General features: G+C 45.4%; 2 protein-coding genes across 4 annotated transcripts in view; one reads left to right on the top strand and one right to left on the bottom strand.

Annotated features, from left to right (window-relative positions):
* The window catches only part of LOC119396011 (sodium-coupled monocarboxylate transporter 2), a 293,281-nt gene that overhangs the window by 160,768 nt on the left and 110,013 nt on the right, over positions 1–22,500 (bottom strand). The gene's annotated exons all lie outside the window — the stretch shown is intronic.
* Positions 14,518–22,500, top strand: part of LOC119396012 (sodium-coupled monocarboxylate transporter 1) — a 79,439-nt gene continuing 71,456 nt past the window's right edge. The window contains exon 1 of the mRNA XM_049416868.1: positions 14,518–14,718. The gene's annotated coding sequence lies outside the window, so the exon portion shown is untranslated. The remainder of the gene's footprint in view (positions 14,719–22,500) is intronic.

The raw sequence follows: 22,500 nt of genomic DNA, 5'->3' as shown, positions 1-22,500 counted from the left end.
GTCTTCGCGACATAGCCATGGTTGCTAGCCAGATATATGCGCAACTCTGCTACCCAAAGGTAGCATATACAGTAACTCTAACGCAGTGCTCCTCTATCGTCTTTCGACGACATTTGCAGCGAAGCACGCAGATGCGCGGCCAATTTTTTTCTGCATTCCTTTGCCGTTTCTTCGCGTTATGTGCTTGTTTCTGTTAGTTTTCTTCTTTGTGTAACAAAAGTGCACCTTTAGTAAGGCTTGGGGCTGTTTGTGAGAACTTTTCGAAAATGAACCAATGTGTGAATGTCCAGCAAACTAAAAAATCGCAGCATATCCACGGAGTTGACTGATGATGAGTGGGCGAGCTGCGGAGGTTCATCGGTAACCGTGAATCTCTTCAGTGAATTCTACCCAGTACATCATCACCGACGTGAAGATCGGGCCGCGTTTATACTAAAAGGTTCAGATGAGTTATGGACGACTTGCAGCTCACTTTTAATTTTACATGTACGCTGTGAATTTGCATTGTTTAGAAACCATGCTTTTAGAAAAACATCTGGCGTCTTTCGTTAAGCAGCTGGCCGTACTTTTCGTTTGCTTTAGAAACATCTGGCGTTCGTTCGTTTTTGCTTTTACAAAACATCTGGCGTCTTTCGCTGTTTTATTTCATCAATCAACGGCGTTTTGAAGAAAATTTTTATTGTTTAATCACGCACAGGAGAATCTCACCTTGGAGGTAACAATGGCTGCTAATGGGAATGAGAGACAGAAGAAGTCGGCTTGTAGCTAGCATTACACTTCTATTTCTACTAACGTTTCCTACTGGAACATGCCAATGGCCTGCTAATGGGGAATGAGAGACGAAGAATTCGGCTTTTAGTTAACGCGCACGCTGCGAATTTTTAATTGTTCAACAACGCACAGGAAAAATCTCCCACCGGCACCACCTTGGAGGTCAAAGCGTAAGACTGGTTACGCACTACGACTACGACTACGAGGGACGAACGGGTGCCGCCTTAAGGAGCTTCGCCCCTAAAAATTACATCAAGGTTACAAATACTTTAACACAGGCGGAGGAGAACGTGAAATCAAGGGGAGAAGGCGGACACGTTGTTCAGAAAAGCGCCCGCTTGGTCGCTCTGCACTGAGAGGTTGAGAAACCGGAAAATAAAGGCAAGGTTATTGAAAATAAAAGTAGAGATGCGTTAACAGACCTACCTTATCCGCAGCAGAAATTATGGAGGCTGCACACATCAGTGCTCCGTCCGATACCTGCGTCGCTCAGGCCTCGATTGCCTTACTTGACAAAGAGCTCAATTATCTGAGCTTACGAAGATATTTATTGTTCTGCGTCTTCATCAGAGAATGCTTTAAATGTTCTTAAGCATCCTGAGGGCGCGCAAACTGAGTGACATACTTTGGGAATTGTCGTGCATTGCATCGAGGTTATGTTCACTTTTATTCTCTAATTTATGTTCAATTCTGTAGCTCGCGTGTGCTTCTATCACGCTTAATTTCTTTAAACCTCTCGCCCCGTACAAGGCAGCCATGTTACCCATACGCTGCTCAACGCTCATCCCTCTTTCGAACTTTTTTCCCGACTCCCCGAGATAACGACAATACTCATATATAGACAATAGCCGCCTCTCGTTCGAGAGATTTTACTTCTGTGTTTTTCCGTGTTTCCTAGTACACGTGTTTGCTTTTTACACGGAGCGAGAAACTTTTCACGAAACCGAAAGTCTTTGGGTGCATAGAGCTTGGAACTTTACTACCGCCAACGTTACTGCAGTGAAAAAGAAATAACGACCGGTGGTTGGATGCAGGCCCCATACTGCCATACAAGCCTGATTATGCGCAGAAAATTACTGTATGTGTGTGCATCTCGGCCTAATGAAAGCACCTCAAATAGGGCTAAAAAAATTATATCAGCGTCATGTCAAATCTAATTAACACGAGAACATGTCGTGAACTGCAGCAGTGCGAAAGAGATAGCGAAGCGCGGAAGCAAAAGAATCTTGTCTCTGCGAATCGTATTTCACGGCTTCTTCAAGAGGAGACGGTGTCAACTTTCCTGGCTTCATAAATGCGGTCATAAGCTTTATCGCCTTTCGCCTGCCTACGTCGCATGACGCAAGACGTACGCAGATTCATGAGATGGCAGCACGTGATACAACGCTAATTAAGTGCAGCTGACAAAACCCTAAAGCCTACCACGCCGCTTTGAACAACCACGCATTGATAAATCCTAACGGTCAAATTCAGTGCATCGCTGCTGACGCCCGCTGTGCTGTTAGCTATATATACCTCAAGACTCGCGTAGGAGCATGATCACAGTGAAGATAAACAACGCTAAAAAGCACGGCTACGGATTGCAGACACAGAGGGCACGCGCTGACTCCGAACTGAATTTTATTGGCATGAATACGTCATATATGTACAGCATCGGTAGGAAGAGTTACAAAAAAAAAGACCAGGAAAAAAATGCACTGACACGAAAGCCTCAAAGACAGCATTAACAAACACAGTGGCCTGCTGCGCAAAACCCCGACGCCACCTGCGGCGTGCGGGACTTCAGCACACCAGGCCACCGGACTTGCAGCGATGGGTCTACGGTTCGAACCATAGGTCCCTCCTGGACTTCATGGAGGAAACACAACTGCACCATTTTGTGTAATGTGTATTGATGCCGCAGGGCAAACTAACGCAATAAAAAAAAACCGCATTCCGAAAGAGCTCCCTGTAATATAGCGCAACCGACGGTTTACTCACGCTTTGTGTTTCTGCTTTTCGCATCTGTGTTTTTTGGTTTTTTTGCGCGGTTTATCTTCACTATGAATAACCAACTAGCCCAGTCGGCTACATTAATCATCACAGCTTTGGGCATTCATTTACGGCAATAAGTGTGGCGATCCTTGGGGGCTGACCAGGAGTCCCCTCTCCCCCCCCCCCTTAAAAAAAGAAGAAATACAGTTGTCATAAATAAGTCTTACTGAGACCATGAGAGGGAGTAATTGGGAAGAGGAAGCATTAAAGGTGTTTTTCGTTTAAACACCTGTGATGTGTGTTTCCTGCTGTACGAAAGAGAAACCGTCGCCGACGGTTGGGCGTGGACATGACCCGGAAAATGAAAAGGTCGCGAGCCGGGAAGGGGAACCGGAAAATAGAAACAGTCTCAGCCTGAACGCCAAACGAGCCTGTTGTACGTTTCTCGCCCTCCGCGAACGCTTTAAGCGAACTGCAAATGAAGCCGAGGAAAGCACGGAGAAAATAACGAGTAGTCTTAATTGAAACCATAAATTGAAGGGATATGAAAGCGGAATAAAGATGTCTTGCCGCCCAGCGGGAGCTGATTATACATTTTTCTGCTTAACGTATGTGGTGTTCTGCCAATGGAACCACAGCGACGGCTCTCCTCCCACCTGCTTTATTGGGTATTCGTTTATTCACGAAAGATCTAGACATCTGACTCTGCGTGTTAGCCAGCGCTCTTGTAGTTACAGTTGTCCCATAGTGCATGTCAACATAGGATCAGGCAAGCTGGGCAATAAACGAGCTAGCTCAACTCAACCTTCTCAAAGTCAGCGCCGATACCGTTCCCTTATGTATTGAATGATAATGGTAAGAGAGGGGTTCAGCTTTTGTAGTTCTAGTTGTATTGTTTCTATGTATGCGCAGGTACAGGAAAGTTCATACAGAAAAAGTCGTAGGCGGATAGATAGATAGATAGATAGATAGATAGATAGATAGATAGATAGATAGATAGATAGATAGATAGATAGATAGATAGATAGATAGATAGATAGATAGATAGATAGATAGATAGATAGATAGATAGATAGATAGATAGATAGATAGATAGATAGATAGATAGATAGATAGATAGATAGATAGATAGATAGATAGATAGATAGATAGATAGATAGATAGATAGATAGATAGATAGATAGATAGATAGATAGATAGATAGATAGATAGATAGATAGATAGATAGATAGATCGCAAAAGTTCGCTAAGAAATGCTTCGCATTTAATCGGTCCCGCAGTTGGAAAACTGCAGCCACATTGTACAGCACGGCATGACGTCAGCTGACCAAATGGATAGAGAGACCTAGAAACCAAATGATGCGGCCATCCGAATCAGAACGATGAAGAAAACCGTTACAATATACAGTTTACTACAGCTGGCACAGATGTTGAGGATACATGAACTGGAAATACAAAAGCAGGGGGAGATAGTATGCTCTCGTCCCGGGAAGACACGCTGCACCCTTCATTATGTCCTGCCTAATGTGCATAGCCGGGACACTAGACCTTTTTCGCGTAGATATCTGGCTATAGCTAGCGCTTTAAGCGGGACCTGTTTAAGAGTGTGGTATGATAGCAAACTTCAGATGTAATCAGTGGAGTCACATGTCGACGAAGAGCCGCGCTGAAGTTGCTAATACTTCAGACGATGCCAGTGGGAGCCTTGTCTGAAGCTGGACTGAGGAGAGCTCCAGCAAACTACCTTAATATTTTTTTTTCTTTTTGCTCAATGAAGTTTCGCTGTCACTGTCTCTCTTTGCTAGGTCGGTATGGCATTTCTCAGCTAAGCACGGTTCGTTGGTTCGATTCCCTGCTACCGTCGCATGAAAATTTGATAGGGGGCTAAAGCCAAAGCGCTACTGTATTTGGATATCGGTGAATTCACGTCCTCTAAACCCTGGAAATCAAAAGTGATCATCCGGAGTACCCACAACGGAGTGCTTCAAAACCAGATCGTATAGTTCACGCACATAACTGCACGAATTTGATTTAACAGGTGCGTAAACGCCTTTTCAAATTCCAGATAAAGTTATTACAGCTGTATAAGCTATATTAACGTACACATTTTCAGGCAGAACTTTTTGACGTCCTATGATTGACGTTTCCTATACATTAAAGTGTGGTGCCTCGTTTGTCTTAGTGTTTGTGTTCGTTACAAGAAGCTTCCCACAGAAGGTCGTCGTCGCAGCGACCAGAGAAGCATCGACCTACTTGGAAGTGACGTTTTATATTACCGGTGCCCAGGTGATCTGCTTCCTGTGCACTTTGGCTTAATATTCGCTTGAAGTTCAGCAAGACTGATCGTATCTACATGGTTTTCGCGGGTTCCTGTTTGTTTATTCGTTTGTTATATTCATTCACAAGTTACCCGGGAACAGGCGTCTTTCAAACTAACAAATTGCCTTTCTAGCTTTACTGCTCCAAGATACGAATTAGTTGCTCGGTGAGTTTCAATATGCAATTAGTTGTTAAAAAGACCCGTAACAATTAATCTTAAGATGATCATAAGGCACGTGCCGCAGTATATTTGAAATGTAGGGTGGTTCTCAAGAATACCATAGTAAACAGACATGTGCTGGAATTCAGTCAGTCAACCAAAAAAAAGCTTTATTGCGTGACTACAAAGAATTTCTTTACAAATGCTCCGGCCGATAGCCTAAATCGCTAGTAAACCAGCATTACTCGTCCGATCCCCGAAGCTAAGCAGCATTGGGCTCGGTCAGTACTTGGGAGGGAGACCACCTGGGAACACCGAGTGCTGATGGCATTTAAAAAACAATAAAGTTGTTTCCATTATACAATGATTGCAATTCTGCGCATAAAAACATTCCTGTAAATAAGACTTACTTATAATGCAGATATTCGTAAAAATAGCTCAATTATGGAAGTGCGAAAATTTAGCCATCAGAAAAAACGAATACAACAGGAAAATACATGACAATGCTTGGGTTGTGTGCGTTTCTGAGCGTCGTGCTCAACCGGAGCTAGAGTCTAATGCAGGCCGGCTCGTTAAGTTTATGGACTGGAGGTGGTCGTCTTTCCTTTAGCCGTGCTGCTGATAACGAACACACATTCAGATAAGACGCCATCAGCGCTGGCAGGTTGCCATATGGCGTCATCCTTGCTGTGCCCTCGCTTGCTCTGCCCTATACCTAACACATTTCGCGGTGAATGCGACGCACCTATCTCATTCTACTTCTCTCCGTTCTTGAACAGCATCTGGCACAAGTCTTTCGTGATCACGCACACGAATGGATGACGGGGAATTTATTGAACTCTCGTTTTCCTTTGTTAGACATAACCTTAACGAGGCCAACCGACAACGAAGCCAAGGAAGATATAGAGTACGTTATTTGTCGCCTATTTAACTGTATTGTAGCAATTGTGGTGTAAACGTGAAGAAATATCCGGCCCTTTCTGCGTCTCGTTTGTCTGCGCTGCCAATTTTTCGTAACTGATCTTGTACCGTCACGCTGGAGATCGCGCTGACACTGCGCGGATGTCACGGAGAAAAAAAATGGCTTGAGTTCTGTAACGACCGTTATTCACACAATGTTGGCAAAGTAAAGGCCACGGTGTATACGGCCGTTGTTTAGGAAGACTTGCAACATTACTTTTTTTACGTCCCTGCGGCATGGCTTCTTTAGCGTTATTTAAATGACGAATAGGTGAGGTCAGTGTACTTAGCGCTGCACCCGCTACCTCCTGTTTCGCAAACGAAAGAAACAAACGACAAAGAAAGAAAAAGAGAAATAAAAGATGCCACGAAACGTGGCTTCCAGTAAGGACCGCATGCGTAATGCAATGCAATCCAACCACATACGAATCGCAAGGTTTTTTTCTGCATAAGTTCAGGTACGAAAAGCAAGCCCACGCGCGTACACGAAGTAAAATATTTTGGATGACCCATAATGCACAGAAAGACGCAGAACACAGACGTTTACAGAGAACGCATGGCACATGATCATAACGCGAGACATTTTTTTTTCAGTTATGAGACTTGAATCATTTTGCATCTATAATATACTTAAATCTGTTGTTTCCGCAAAATACTAGTGCCTTGGGGAACTTTTTAGAGCAGCAAGCGCACTTTATTGGCGTTAACTGCAATGGTTTACGCAAAAGACTGTCAATGTGCAGTGAACATTCTAACGACACAGTATGAGAGGTCTACGCGCTCAAGGAACAAATTACACATTACTCCGTAGCGCGAACAACAAAGGAAAAGGCCATTTACTTGGCCATTTTACATAGGAAGCCTACAAGCCGTGTCATAAATTACTAATAACAGGCAAATGTGACACGATGCGCCCACCACGGTGGTCTAGTGGTTATGGTGCTTGACTATTGACCCGAAGGTCGCGGGATCGAGTCCCGGCCGCGGCGGCCGCATTTTCGACGGAGGCGAAAATGCTTGATGTCCGTGCACTGAGATTTAGGTGCACGTTAAGAACCCCAGGTGGTCGAAATTTCCGGAGCCCTCCTCTACGGCGTCCCTCATATTCACATCGTGGTTTTAGGACGTTAACAGCAATTATTATTGTGACACAATGCGAAATCGTTGGCGTTCGACTCACCACGCCAGAATAATGAACAAGTAAAGTTGGCGTCTGACAGAAACACAAGCCTATGTTGTTCACGATTCATGCCGCTCCTACGGGGGCGTATTCGTGAAAACGGGAAGGGGTGCGTGGGACATTAGAGTCTTTTAGCAAGTTACGAAAATACGGTACGCAAATACGGCAAGACAGTACGGTACCGCTCCTCCTTTCCCGGTCTTTGAACGGTCAAAGCACAACCAGCGGGAAAGGAGAAACGCTACCGTACGTCCTTACCGTATTTGCGTACCGTATCTCCGTAACTTGTTAAAACTCTCTATTGCAAGCGTAAATTCTCATCGCGCGCGAGGACCACGCGCGACTCTTTCCAAAGTCCAAGAGCAAGAGCTCGTTTCTCATCACCACGCGTATCATCTGCATCCTCGCCGTCAGGCTGATGATGATGATGATGATGATGATGATGATTTGTGGCTTTGCCCTTTGTAGCGGGTGGACACATATGGTGTGTTCTAGCCTGGGTATGAAGAAAAAAAAAAGGAAAGAAAAAGAACGACAAAAAGAAAGAAAAAAAAAGAACGAAGGCACGAAAGAGTTCACTTCTGGCACCACTTCCACCACTGTTGGAGCCTTGTCTTTGTGGTGGCAACGGCTTTTGCATTCCTGTCCGCCAGGGCCAGTGCCTGAGGGAGAGTAGTGGCCTCCGGCGGGCGGGGTGAGAGTTTTTGGCATTGCAGTACCAGTGCACGGACACTGGCGCCATCTCTCGAACTTCGGCACAATTACGTTGAGTACGACTTGGCTTATTATAAAGGAGGTTGTTGGTTCTATGGGAGCTCGATCTTCCAGACTATTTCTCGTAGACCCCAGGAAGAGGCCGCCCGACGTAGGCAATAGAAAGGCAATAGCCTGACGAAGGGGCGGGAGGGGGAAGGGGCAATCAGCTGCGCTGTTTAGGACGGCCTTCACGCAGTGGAACCAGCTGGATTCTTTTTTTCTCAATTTGCGCGATAGCGGTTACGGACTTCATGACACTTTTATTTTTCTTAAACACATTTATCTGAATGTTCTGTGAGCCGGAAGTGAGTGCTAGACCGTAAGTGCTTGAAAGAGAAACAGGAGTGTCACTTGTAATAATAATAATATCTGGGGTTTAACGTCCCAAAACCAAGATATGATTGTGAGAGACGCCGTAGTGAAGGGCTCCGGAAATTTCGACCACCTGGGGTTCTTTAACGTGCACCTAAATCTAAGTACACGGGCCTCAAACATTTTCGCCTCCATCGAAAATGCAGCCGCCGTGGCCGGGATTCGATCCCGCGACCTTCGAGTCAGCAGTCGAGCGCCATAACCACTAGACCACCATGGCGGGGCAAGAGTGTCACTTGTAGCTAGCGCCACTAACAACCGGTACCGCCCACATTGGAAGCGGACGCTCTACCATTTCGGCACCGCTGTTGTTCGAGCTACAAGACAACGCACTCTCTTGTACAGGGTTGCCGTTGGATAGATCCTAAAAGGAGCCAGAACTCAAGCTAGTTGTAGTCAAAGTAGGAAAGCCATTTCATCTTATCGCCAAATTGTAGCCAAATGGTACAAAAGCTGCATTACAGAAAGAGTTTTCATCCTTATCGAACAAACAATATCCTTTCGAATTAGCAATAAAATAGAGGTAAGAGCGCTATTTTTTTCTCCTCTTGTTTCGTCTTCAAGCAATAAGCATGTTGCAAATAAATGAACAAAATATAAGTTCCTTGCGCTTGCATATTGTCCATGTAGAATACATAGAGTATTTGCCAGACACATCGTAGAAGCAGATCGTGCTTGAAGTCGCGAAGCGAAAATGATCAGTAGTTATCATAATGCCAGTCCAGCTTCAAGTACTGATATCTGGTTGGAGATGACCAGTCGAGCTTCATTTTGTTGCGGATCTCTGTTTTTGTCACGTTAACACGAGAACATGCGCTGCGCATCAGCATTAGAAACTGTCTAGTAGCGTCAGTATCGATGGTGGGCAGCGTTAACAGCGTGCTAGCCACGCGTTTGCCAACATGCGCGCAACTTCTCCAGTTTGATAACCAAAACGCGCACTTAAATTTCATATTTAATTTGCGGAAGTTATTTTTGCGATTTGCGAGTCATAATGTATAACTTCTCCATTTTTAATTTTTATTTAAATTTATAAAACCAGCCTACGACGTTGGAGCACAGAGATCAGCCCACCGTATACAATGAAATTTCACAGCAGTTCTACCTAGGCAGGAGGATTAACCCACTGCTCACAGAAAATTACACAGAGCCCAGACAATGACACTTACAGACGTGCTGTCACCAAAATTTCGGCTTTATCTCACAAAAATTATCCGGATACTTACACAAGCAGCTCGTGCCCCCGTTGCTGGGAGCTAGCTAATTTAGAGCACATGCTCTGGCGATGCCCCTCCTTACTGGACAGCGATCAAGCCAACCAAGCCAAGTGGTGCTCCGTCCATCAGAAGCCCCAATAACGGTGATCAGCTCTGAGCCGTCCAGAGAGCCCACGTTGCGGCGGTCAGGTTGACCCTGTCCGTCCCAACGTGGGCAGAACCCACTGCACGCTAGTTACGTCTCTCAGGACTATTCATAAAGTTTGACCAACCAACCAACCGACCGACCGACCGACCGACCGACCGACCACCAACCAACCAACCAACCATCCGGATTATTGGCCAGTCCCCCACAGTGGGTCACACTGACTAGGCGAACATGAACTTCGTCACTCCGTGTTGGCAGGCGCGTCGTGTGTTGCGGTGAGGTGCCTCGATCAGCACCAGACTGCTGGCGGGGGGAGGACAGCGCATGCATCGGCTGACACGTCAGAAAAGCTTGGAAACAAAGGGCAGTCGTTACGCTTGCTCGGTATTTTATGTGCAAATAATAAGGATATCTACTAAGGTGCACCAAAATATAAGTTCAGAGTAAACAGAAAGGAGCCATGGCGCCAACCTGAAATTTTGTCGTCAGACGGAGTCGTAAAGTAGCCAATAAGGCGCAAAGTAGCCGCCAGCGGCAACCCTGGCCCTGTCTCACATCGCTGTTGGGAGATTTGGCTTAATTACGAGATCTATTCCGGCCTGCCTATCAGATTTCTTCTCGCGTCACCTTCCGTCGTGCAAATGCTTGTTGAGTTGTGACCTACACTAAGATACGTGTATATCTCAGACCGTGGTTGTGACTCACTCGACCGACAAGCGAGCATATTCCACGCCGGGAAGAGCCGTAAAGTAGACGGAAGACAGCAGCGACGGAGTTGTGAAAGCAGGCTGTAAACTAGCCAGCTGAGAATGCACAAGATTCAGGGGGAAAGTGTTTACGTTCTAGGTTCACACGAGTCTGACCTCGATGTTGCAAAACCCAAGCCGCAAGAGTTCAAAAAGCCTCCGCGATTCCGGCTGGCTCAGTTCATCGTAAATGTCGCTGCGGCTGGTTGACATTTATTGACAAAATATTGTTACGCACGTAATCTTATCTCTATAGACTAACCATTGATTATTATTCACATAATATTTAGGTGCCAACTGTTTAAAAAAATGTTAGGCCGGCAAACATGGACATAGGTGTAGGGAAGCAGACAACGCAAACCCCGTGTCGTTTAGTTTGCCTTCTTTCTAGGCCTGTAAGCCTAGAAACTTGTCTCTGTAAGCCTAGAGACAAGCGCAACTTTCAGTCGTTCTTCCAGATGGGTTATACTGTATGCAGCTCCACGTCACGTGGCGTCAACTTATTCATCTTCATAGTACTCTTTTTGTGGGGTCTCTGTCTTTTTTGTTTGGCATCATTCCCACAGCCATCAAACGTTCCGTCACGTCACCGTCACGGCACGACGTTTCGTTAGGGGCGAGAATTTCCTAGTCGTTTTCGATCTCCTCAAAAACGGATTGACAACGGTGCTCTACGTCATTGTCAACCCGTTTTTGAGGAGAAAACGACTAGGAAATCCTCGCCCCTAACAAACGCGGTGCCGTGACGCTGACGCGACGGAGCGTTTGACGGCTGTGGGAATGATGCCTTAGTGCGCACTGGTGACAAATTTGATCTCGCCTCAACCAACCGGCCTGTCTACAAGCATTTACTAAAAAAAAATAGTGTATGATGTTCCCACTCTTGCACCATAGGAGGCGCTCTATGGCCGGAACGACGTCTCACGGTTTAACCTAACCGGAAACTACAAGAAAATGTGCGACAGAATTCCTCAGTGTGTTTTGGCAGCCCCTTACGCCAACGCTTGTCGTGCTCCACTTCGACCCTTGTCGCATGTAGCGTGGTGTCGTCAAACTCATTCGAGGCCGACGACACGCATCACAAGGAACGGTGTGCGTAACACCGTTTAACGTACGGAGCCATGAAAGAAATTGTTCATCAAATGAGAATATCGTCAGAGCTAACACCGTTAGCCAGCCGAATGGAAAAGAGAGAGAGATGGCTGGCGCAACAACTGCATTTTTTACAGTACAACACTGTGCTACGCGAGCTATAAGCAGGGAAACAAAAGTCTTAAGCATGACTGAATCAAAGCAGAAAATCCCGGAAAAATTTGAGAAAAAACTTAATGATTTGATTGAGCCTTAATGAAGGCAACGCTTTATGTTCTTGAATTTTTTTATATATTGGCTGCCACCCCACGAAAGTTCAACGAGGTAGCTAATATTCTTACAAAATTAGAGCAAGTACACTAAAGCAGGGGTCGCGAACCGGCGGCCCGCGGGCCGCATGCGACCCGTAGGTCAGTATTATGCGGCCCCCGGAACGACATCACAATTCCCCCCCCCCGCCCCCGCCCTTGCCTTCTCATCTCCTATCGGAAGTCTGACATGGCAGTTTTGACCTTTAAGGGTACTGACACAAAAATTTTGGCCTCGCGTTTTTTTTTTTTTTTTTTTTTTTGCTGCAATGTGTTGCTGGGGGCCTGTTAGTCATAACACGGCACATCGTTTGCTGCAGCGCGCGACAGATAATTAATTACAGGCTCCTCATTACCGACCAGTGTGAGTTTCGGTTTCAAAATCGACAAGCCTCCGGGTGCAACTATCACCACCTATAGCGGGTGCAGCGCTCGATCACGTCAGCACACAGAACTGTGACGCACTTCCGTGCTGTTCGCGAGCAGCCGCCGAGAAGCAGGCTGCTGGGGTAGAGTGTACTCTAGCTGGAGCGAACGCGGCAAGAAAAAACAAAGAAACATGGCGACTATGACGTCATCATAATTTGTTGAAGCGTGGTTACGTGAGGGAAGTAGGGGGATCACCGAGGGTCACCTATGAGGGTGTCAATAGCGCAAGGGTGTCGATCGCTCACGCAAACTTCGAAATTCATTTAAAATACCTTCCAAGCTATATTCGCTGTTGATATTTTGCAGATGATACACGCATGTTCACGGGAATCGATCCGGCAGGCTATCTCGGCCGCGAAATTTTGTGTCAGTACTCCTTTATAACACAGGCTGTCTATGAACAAACTTTCTCGAGAATGAGATTCATCAAATCACAGTTGCGTTGCCGACTAATCCATAAACACCTTCACGAATTTCTGCGTCTGGTGGTCAGCAACCTTCATGTAGATATTTGCGAGTTGGCTAAGAATGTTCAGCACCACAATTGGCACTGAAAGAGTTTTTTTTTTTTTTTTGCTTGTAAACTATGCTTGTATATAGCAATATTGTGTAATGCGTGCTGAAAATAAACGCGATTTCTAATCGACTTCTGTGCATTATTTTAAATTCACCAAATGTTTCTCTTTGCCTGCAGAGCACCCCCCCCCCCCTTTCCGTGATTTGCCGTCCGGCCCCCGCCGCGTCGGCTTCATGCAACTTGGCCTTCCACCTCAAAAGGTTGCCGAACCCTGTACTAAGGATCAAAATAGCCTCGCGCAACACCTTAGTTTGTTTGCGCAACTAAGCCGCTTTACTTTTACGTTATGAAAACTTTCGTGAGGTGCCTAGCTAAAAAATGGCTGTACTCGAGACAAGTTTATTTTGGTGGAAAATTATTGTAGCATACCCTTAAGAAGGCATTGTCTTCCACAGCTCTTCGGCAATCACAGAACTTTGTTAAGTTTTTTTTTTGTCGCATAATTGTGTATGTTGCACCTATGCGTCCCGAATGACCAAAGCTGCTCATACCCAACTTCGAGCCGCCGTGGTAGCATAGCAGAAAAACTGTAGCGCTGCGAAGTTCGAGGACGCGGGTTCGATTCCCAGTCATGACGGCCGCATTCCGATAAAGCCGAAATCAAAGAACACCCGTGTGCTTAGATTTGGGTGCACGCTAAAGAACCCCAGGTGGTCGAAATTAATCTGGACTCACTCGCTAAGGCAAGCCTTATAATAATATCATGATTTTCGCACGTCCAGCTCCACCAATTCAATTATTATTGCATTCAACTTTGGAACGTAACACTACTTGTCACCAGCTAGTCCAATCAAGCACCATGCAATGAGACATCGAGTCACCGCCAATTAAGTCATTTTGACATTTTTTCCATTAAAAAACAAAAGAAATACAAAGAACAATACAAAGCGGTATACACGGCGATGGAGAAATGCGGAACAACAGACTAAACACTGCCAGTAATCTGCCAAGTATAAAACAAGTATTAAATTTCACGTTACTCGGAAGTTTCGCAGAGATAAAGCCAATATATGGCCTTGTAAAGTGATGCCATTCTCCCTTTGAAGATCCTGTTCAGCTGAGCCACTGACTGTTGCGCTCTCAGGAGGGAAGAACACTTTCCATACCCCCCCCCCCCCAACCCTTCCAAGCTGAAGAAAAAGAAATATAAAAGACATAACGAAAACAGAGAGAAGCCTCCTATTTGCCACATTTATTCTGTTCACTGCGTTTTCGTCCAGTCGCACCTTCTTCGCATCCGCTTTTTTTTTTATGCTCAGCGCAAAGGTGACACTTAAGGAGGAGGGAAAGGGGGGGGGGATGTTCGCAGCTATCAAATGTTTATATGGCCCCATGCGGGCCGCGAATGACCCGACGCAGTTTGTCCTTTCTTTACCTCGCGGCGAACTGCAGCCGAGGCGATAGCGACTGACCACAGGCGCGCACCACCCACACCTGTCCCTCGGTCTCGTGACCTCGCCCTCACTCCGTTGTACTCTCCCCCACCTTCCGAGGCGCAGACTCCTTGTTGCGGCGCCGAGAGGATGTGGCCAATTCGGTTGCGCGTTCGACTGGCCCCTTAGTTCTGTCGGCGACCTTCGCTCGTCTGGGACGTCCCAGACATCACCGCGGCTCCGACGGCGCCGAGTGAGGAGCCATCGAGTTTTGCATACGCCCGTTTCGGCCCCCAAAGACAAGGAATCTACCCAGGAACACTCGTCAAATTGAACGTATGGCATCAATTTCATTCTGTTTTCTGTTTTAATCTTTAACTTCTTGAAATGCACCGTGGACTCAACATAGGTTGTCCAGGAGGAATTGATAGGCTGGTTGGTTTAGCTCGGTCATTTCAACGACAGTAGTCTTGTTGAGAGAAACACCCACACAAACTAGTGCTGTTGGAAGCCGTGTTTGTTCACTCCTTGTATTCTTTCGTGTTCATTTAGGCCTTGACAAAAACACCATCATCGAAATGATAGGGATGTTAGAATCAATGATTCAAGAGGTTTAACGTACCAAAGCGAAGTGGTATCACGTGAGACGTCACGGCTGAGGCTTTGGTATTATTTTGACGTCCCACTTTTCTGTGAGGTGCATTCAAGTATGTACACGAGAATCTCCTCGCGTTGCGCCCCTGTCAAAATACAGCCGCCGGCCCCGGGAATCGAACCGTCGACCTGAGGCTCAGCAGCGAAAGGCCTTAGCGATTGCGCCATTGTGGCAGGGGTGCTCCAACTAGTGAACCGGATGCTCCGAAAACGCATTCCTTAATGTCATTTCGTTCACGTATCATCCTCCGGGTCAGGGCTCCTATTCACCAAAAAATCCTTACTCTAGAACCATTCGTCATTTTGAATTCTAACTGACCGCGACATATTAGCCCATGTAGCCTACCAATGGCAGCTATTACTTAGAAAGGAAAATATTTGTGAATTGGATCCCGGACTCATTGAAACAGCTGAAGTAGCTTCGAATCGCCTCATAGTCATAGTAGGAATTTTTCGCCTGTTAACTGAGCTTTCTATTTCTCTTTTTATTATTTTCCGTTTGTATACGTGGTCATATGAGAAACGATAAGATATCAGTTTGCGACGTAATTTTTGAATATTTCGACAAAGTTGCAGCTTGCCTGCAAATACAAATTTGTCAGTCTTGCTATTAACGCATTCACGTAACTCAATATTCTTTGTGCAACATCTACCTATTTAAAGAACACAGACACTAATGCTGTTCGCTGCAAGTAATATTGAAAATAATGCACTTTTCGTCAGGCATGTCGCATCATCTGTTCTACTTAGCGAGGCTTGCTTTATACCCAAGCTTCGGCCTCAATTGCCAGCTATTGTTTTACATGCAAGATTTCGGTCATACTGCGATGCGACGGGACACGAGGAGAGGCGTGAGACAAACAAGCGCTTGTTTGTCTCACTTCTTTGTTCGTGTTCCGTCCCACCGCTCAGCTTGACCAAAATGAACCCTTACCAACTCGCCCAACTTCCTACGCTACATATAAGGTGTCTACCGTGATACATGCCGTCACTTCGTGAAAGGGATAATCGACAACCACCCGTTTGTAGCACGAAGCCACAAGTAAATCCATGAGGATTTCTCAGAAAGCTGGGTCGACCGCCCCGGAAAGACGTTGGTCCCTGGATCGAACCCCGGACAAGGACAAATTTTTCTTCCACTAGGAAGCTACCCTTCCTGAGAAATCAGTACGGATTTCCTTGTTGCTTCGTGCTACCAAACGGGTGGTTGTCAATTATGCCTTCCATAACCCTTCCGCCACCTTGCGGGATCCCGCAGAATTAATTAGCAACATGCTGTCACTTTACCGCGCTTACTAGCGCACCGTCTTCAGGCATATTACAATGCAAACGGGTTCTTGTATTTTTGGAGTTGCAAAACGAGTGCGTTAGAGAAGCGCAGGTGGTCATAATTCAGAGTATGCCACTGCGGCGTGCGGCGTGCCTCATATCGAGATCGTCGTTTCGGCAAGTCAAACTCTAAAATTAAAACCTTTATAGAGAGTGCTATGCTGCCGGGGAAGAATGCCAATTAGTAGTCGTGATATGGAAGCAGCATGCCCGGCTCTTCGTCAAACCTGTATGGTAGTGCACCCCTAATAGTTCGATACCTTATTGCTCTGAATGCTAGGATGACTTGTGCTTGTTTAGCAGATTCCAGGCAGCACGATTGAAAGTTGGGCGAGTTGGTTCGGAGTTCATATTATATATATATATATATATATATAATTATATATATATATATATATATATTATATATATATATATATATATATATATATATATATATATATACACACTTGAGAAGGGTCACTAGGATTGCGTTCTATAATGTGCGTTCTCAATAAATATTTCAGTTGTTAGTAGAGCGCCGTCTTTTTTTCTTTCGCCTTCCTTTTGTGGTTGTCTGTCCGCGCCTTTTCATGTATGTTCCAGTTACATTCGTGGCTGCGTACAAAATTTGCACCATGTTGTCCCCAGTCAGAGGGTTATAAAGTGAGTTGTACCTTCGCGTGGAGACAGAGGGTCTAACAGGAAGATGCGAAAAAAGCTCAGTGACTTAACACCGCCAATCTTACAGCGCTATAGAATACGTCGCGCTGAAGTCTTGCATGTATCTCGCGCGATAGCAGGGCTAATCTGCGCCTATGTGAATTATTATCGCTGGCTTTGAGGTTCCTGAAGAATATACAAACATTGAACTATAATTGTGTATGTTTTTACAAATACTAATATTCAATTGTCTTACAAATATTAATAATTATCTGAATAATTATAAAATTTCTGCCTAGAAAATCCCAACTCAAGCTTTATGATTTTATTCAAGATTGAGCCACGTGATGCATAAGCGATGCGAAAGAAGAAACCATTTATCGTCGTTACATGCAACCTACTGTAGGAGTTCGATAACAAAAGAGGTACCTCGCAAATTCATGCGCTCTATTTTGGTTACTTCGTTATTTCTAAGTGCACGCAGACAGTGAAGCTATATAAAGCATTCTTTACAGAGCGTAGACCTGTCCCTGCATTTAGTAAATCCGCAGCCCCCGGTGATAATTATACACAAGGTACGATTATCATATGAGATAATGTTACAGCGAAGCCTACTCCAGTTTAATCTGAAGTGAGCACACTACATCCATATATAATTTTTCATTATTTCGATTGGAAATGCACGAGCACTACAGACGAATTCTTTTACATTTTTTTTTGCACTTGTCCTTCACATGATAAACGCGGAGCTTGATACAAAAGCGATAAAAACGCAATGTGCCACACTACAACAGGTATAAAAAGCATTCTGTGCTACGGCAATAAGATTTACATGCCATCTTGTCATAACATACCGCGTGATTTCTTTAACAGCGATTTTTCTCCTGCCACAGTGTCGAATGCGCTGTTCTCATAAGTTATGTCCTCATAACAGGGACGCAGCCAGAATTTTTTGGGGGGGAAGGAAGGTTCAGGCGCTCTTGATGTATCTTATTAATAATTGTTAGGGTTTTATGTCCCAAAACCACGCTACCATTATGATGGACGCCGTAGTGGAGGGCTCCGGAAATTTAAGACCACCTGGGGGTTCTTTAACGTGCACCTAAATCTAAGTACTACACGGGCATCTAGCATTTCGCCTCCACCGAAAATGCGGCCGCGATTCGATGATTCGATCCCGCGACCTTCGGGTAAGCGGTCGAGCACCGTAACCATTAGAGCACAGCGGCCGCCCTTGGTGTGTGTTCGTGCGTGTGTTTGCATGTGTGCGTGTATATAACACATGGAGAAACTGAAGATCCCCTTCCCCACCCCTCCAATCTCCTGGCTACGCCAATGCATCATAAGCATGCCAATCCTTCCCCCATCCCCCTCCTTTCACTTCCCAGTGTACGAAAATATGACACGGTTGTCCGGACGCTGTCAATGATGACGAGGACCCTGCATGTCACACACGACACGTGCGATCTCCTTGCGACAGCATGGTGACGACAACGTCGACGGCGTTGCCGCTGTAACGCTCGCTCGCGCTAACGCAAGTGGCACTTGCGCTCCTGATTTGCTTTCGAAACGTTGCTTTCTCGAGGCCGCAGCTTTCAGCACCATTGACGACAATAAACTTCGTCATAAACGCCAAGCCCTGCGTGGTCAGTGCAACAGATAGGATAAGGTCAGGAAGAGACGCTATTATACGAAGCAAGATCAGACACGTCGCTCTCGCTTTCTTTCGCGGGCAGCGCGCGCGTGTCTGAACGTTGCGACAACAACGGGTGAGGCACAACGTCGATCAACTGTGTCGATGAACTCGATCGCGCAATAGTTCGGCGAATGCCCCTTGCAGAAGGCAAGTGGTTGAAGAAATGTAGTGTCAGTAACTACAGGGACGGCGGTGTTTGTTATAGTGCTTTATTGCTCGTGAACCACCGTTCCACCATTCATGATGGAGCTGGAATGCCCCAAAATGCCATGCTTATTTATTCGCACTTTTTGTGGGTGAAGACATTATTTACTTCATAAACTTGCTAGACTGTTTCATCGGCCTATATACTGTCTAGCTTTCCAGCAGCTATTCGGAAGAATTATTGTTTTACGATCCTTGGGCTGCGTGAACGAAGGTTACGGAAAGGTATAGCAAGAAATAAGTTTGACAATTTCGTTAACAGAAACAGCTTTCGTCTGCTTCAAGGGGAACTGCGAAGTTTAAGTTTATAAATTTGACGTGTGGCCTAGGAAGAAGCGTGAAGCTAAGGATCGTTTTTGTACGACTTTGGGGATTTTAAGGAACGAACTCCTTATGAAGAGTCGGTTTACTATTTAAGCCTCCTGACGTGCACATGGTCTCGTGACCCCGTCAGGCCAACCACCTCCTTTCGTCCAGACCGCGGGCAATGCCTTGTATTGTCCGAAAAATGAATGAATGAATGAATGAATGAATGAATGAATGAATGAATGAATGAATGAATGAATGAATGAATGAATGAATGAATGAATGAGTTTGAGTTCACGACATATCCTCACAAACACAGGCTAACGTGAAACTCACCTCTAATTTTTCTGCCTGCCGGATTACTTACGTTACCTGCGCTGTCATTGGGCCTTTTTGTATACAGGCGAAAAAAAATGTGCAGTGGACGGTTTGCTCCCTAAATGCCTTTCGCCAGAGATAACTCGATTGAAGTGCCACCTTTAGACGTATTTGTGCAATTCATTTACAAATTTAAAAACAGGACAAAGAAGTATCCTCTCGCTCGTGGGACTTTTTCAAGCTGCCCCATATTGAACGAAAATGATATATTAAAGATAGTGACACTTTCCATCATAAGTTCGACTAATTTTTTATTTATTTGAGTTTGTGATGGAATGTGTCACTACCAGAGATTGCTTGTACGACGCGCACGACGAAGTAACGCAGTCTATAAGTGAAACGACATGAAATGACTCTTAGAACGCAGCGGCTTTGGTCCCTTTCGTTGAGCGCCGTGCCTTGCTGGCCTTCGCCGTAGCTTTGCCTCCAATGCGGGAACTAAAGATTTAAATAATATAAAATTCACAGCATATCCACGGGTGAATGATGAAGAGCTTGGGCGAAGCTCCTGAAGCAATCATGGTTACACCGTGAAATCTTCAGTGGTTTCTCCCAGCAGTAATCAAAGCGATAGCCCAGTACATCATCAAAGACGTGACAAACAGGGTGTCGGAACGGAACGAAAACCGAAAACAAAAAACGAAAAAAAACGATATTTTGGACTGGAACGAAACGTAACCGAAACTTTATCTATTATTTCGTTCCGGAGTGAAAACGATATTTTTTCAATCGTTTTTCGGTTTACGAGAAAACTTCGCAATCCGGAGCAACTGAGCTCGTGCAATGTGAGCATATCTCAGGGTACGGTATTAGCGCGTACCTCAGGCAGGAATTCCAAAGCAAAGATATGTTGAAATTGTGCGAAAAACGAAAACAGTGGCAACCAGAGATGTTTATATTAACGCAAGTGGATTTTTGCGCGCCTGTCACGCAGGCCAGCGTAGAGAGGGCATTGTCGGCGCTGAAGTTTGTTACAGTGAAAGCCGTTATGAGATCACAACGGCTGATTTTGGCGCCATAGTTGTCCACCGCCGCCGGTGTCCGTGACCGCTCTCGCGTGATATATAAAAAAAAATAAATGAGAAACAAATTTCTAGGATCGAATGACATTTCAACCCGCGCCCTCTGCGGGGCAGTCGGGTCTTCCACCACAGTGCCACGCTAGTGCTTCTATACTTGCGAGGAGCGCAGGACAAGCGTGAGTGCTAACAAGCAGTGCGGCCCAGTGTTGCGTATTCGATACAAAGGCACAAGGTGCCCGAGCGGTGCACTGTTCCAACTAATACCATGGATCTAGAGGGTCTTATTCCTCATAACCAAATCTTATTTTTCTCCATATTCACAACCGCTCCCGACGCGTGGCAAAACTGCTTAGTCTTCTTGAATACTACTTTTGTCAGCATAAAAATAGGCTACGTCGTCATTTTAGCATTAACACATTTAAGCATAAACAATATTAAAACACCACCATTCGTTCAAACATACTGACCATGCAAATACTATAGGTAGCGGGAGAACTGCCTCTATGGGAATTAGTAGGGTGGTTGTACTGCACCAGATATGTAACCAAGCTTCTATCCCTCGACCTTGGTAACCTGTTGTGCGTACTCTTGCAGTTCTTAATGGATCTAATGACATCAGCTTTATAGGGCGTTCATTCTTAACTCAATAAAACTATCAAGATATGCCTTTCTTACGTGGAGGAATTACATTGATGGAATTGAACTGCCCGGCCATACCCGCAGTGCGAATGGGCTAAGTTTTTTCATTCCGAGGAACTGAAAGGAATGGAATTGCGGCAAGTTCTAATAATTGAAATGGAATGGAGGCGATCATTCCGCCACACTGCTTCCCAGCCACTGCAAAGTGCTCAGCCATAATTCTTCATCATCATCAGTCACAGCGCAAAGTGCACATAATGCCTTACAGATGTGTAGCGTGTACCACGAGACTCCGAAGAATGACGAAAAATGGCATAGTGGGAACTTCTCTACTTCAGAAGAATTGGGATGATTTATGGCGTAGTGGGTACCTTGCACGTGTACTTGTGTTATTGCCCCAAGAGACTCTCCAGCGGGCTCTACAAAGTCCGCTCTTCCAGCTTTCGTTGTGACTGTGCTGCGTGTGTCGCGCAGGCCTGGCGACCTCTTTATCAGAACAGCGGTCTCGCACATCAGAGAGTACACTCAATGACGTGCTGCTTCTGAGATCGTGCTCACTCCCTTGACACAAAGCATTGAGCCCACTAAAAAAATCGTATTTGTCTTTTGAGAAAATAAATACTATGACTTTGAAATTAATACTGGTTTGTGCTAGTTGGTAGAAATTCGTGGTACAGTTACTCCCGCTCCTCTGAAGAACGTATTTTACCCTTGTCCCACTTTCCTAAGAGCAGTGCAAGTAACTACGTCACAAATCCAATGTACGTTGTGAATACGTTAACTTCAAAATTTTCCATAAAAAAACCGTTACGAACCGTTACGGAACATTTTTTTTTCGTTCCGGAACAGAAACAGAACGGAACTTTTTGCGGTGGAACGAAACTAAGACCGAAACGAAAAACATTTCGTTCCGACACCCTGGTGACAAACACTGTATATATTTATACAAGAAATTTTATTAATCGTAACTGGTAGCTAGACGTGGCTTCCGTTCCCCCTTCATTATAACGGCTCTATGGTCGGTGAAGTGACGGATCGGTGATGGGTCGTAGTAGGATGTTTGCAAAGACGAAGTAGTGGGCAGTTTGCAAAGGATCGGTGATGGGTCGTAGTGGGATGTTTGCAAAGACGAAGTAGTGCGCAGTTTGCAAAGGTGGTTACGCCGGACAACGGAGACCTGACAAGGTTAGACTAAGAGGAGCTTCGCCCCTAAAAAATGGGGCAGCTACACACAAGTGGTGCGAGGAC

Source organism: Rhipicephalus sanguineus, chromosome 6 (assembly GCF_013339695.2).
Source record: "Rhipicephalus sanguineus isolate Rsan-2018 chromosome 6, BIME_Rsan_1.4, whole genome shotgun sequence".
Classification (NCBI taxonomy): Eukaryota; Metazoa; Arthropoda; class Arachnida; order Ixodida; family Ixodidae; genus Rhipicephalus; species Rhipicephalus sanguineus.
This window is presented reverse-complemented; position numbering and strand designations above follow the sequence as displayed.